The following is a 292-nucleotide window of genomic DNA, read 5'->3' as shown; positions in this document are numbered from 1 at the left end:
GGGGGGGGGCAGCACAAGGGAGTAGGGAGTCAGGAGATGAAAGTGGAGAGAGGAGAGTAGGGGGTGGAGGGGCAGTGAAAGGAGAAGGAGATGGGAGCAGTGGAAGGGAGAAAGTAAGGGGAAGAGGGGTGGGGCACCAGAGGGGAGTTTGGGCTTTGGAAACAAGAGAGAAAGATGTTGGGAAGGGGGGGGGTGGTGTCAGTGGTTAGGGGTTGGAGGGCAGCAAAGGGGAGTAGGGGTTGGGAAGTGGGAGGTAAGTAGTAGTATAAGGTTTTACGGCGCTCGCAACTGC

The 292-nt window shown here is 57.5% G+C and overlaps 1 protein-coding gene across 1 annotated transcript in view; it reads right to left on the bottom strand.

Annotated features, from left to right (window-relative positions):
- Nucleotides 1-292, bottom strand: part of LOC101847021 (crystallin J1C) — a 24,906-nt gene that overhangs the window by 8,618 nt on the left and 15,996 nt on the right. The gene's annotated exons all lie outside the window — the stretch shown is intronic.

This window comes from Aplysia californica, unplaced genomic scaffold (genome assembly GCF_000002075.1).
Source record: "Aplysia californica isolate F4 #8 unplaced genomic scaffold, AplCal3.0 scaffold00052, whole genome shotgun sequence".
NCBI lineage: Eukaryota > Metazoa > Mollusca > Gastropoda > Aplysiida > Aplysiidae > Aplysia > Aplysia californica.
Note: the sequence above shows the minus strand (reverse complement) of the source record. Positions and strands in the feature narration are given on the sequence as shown.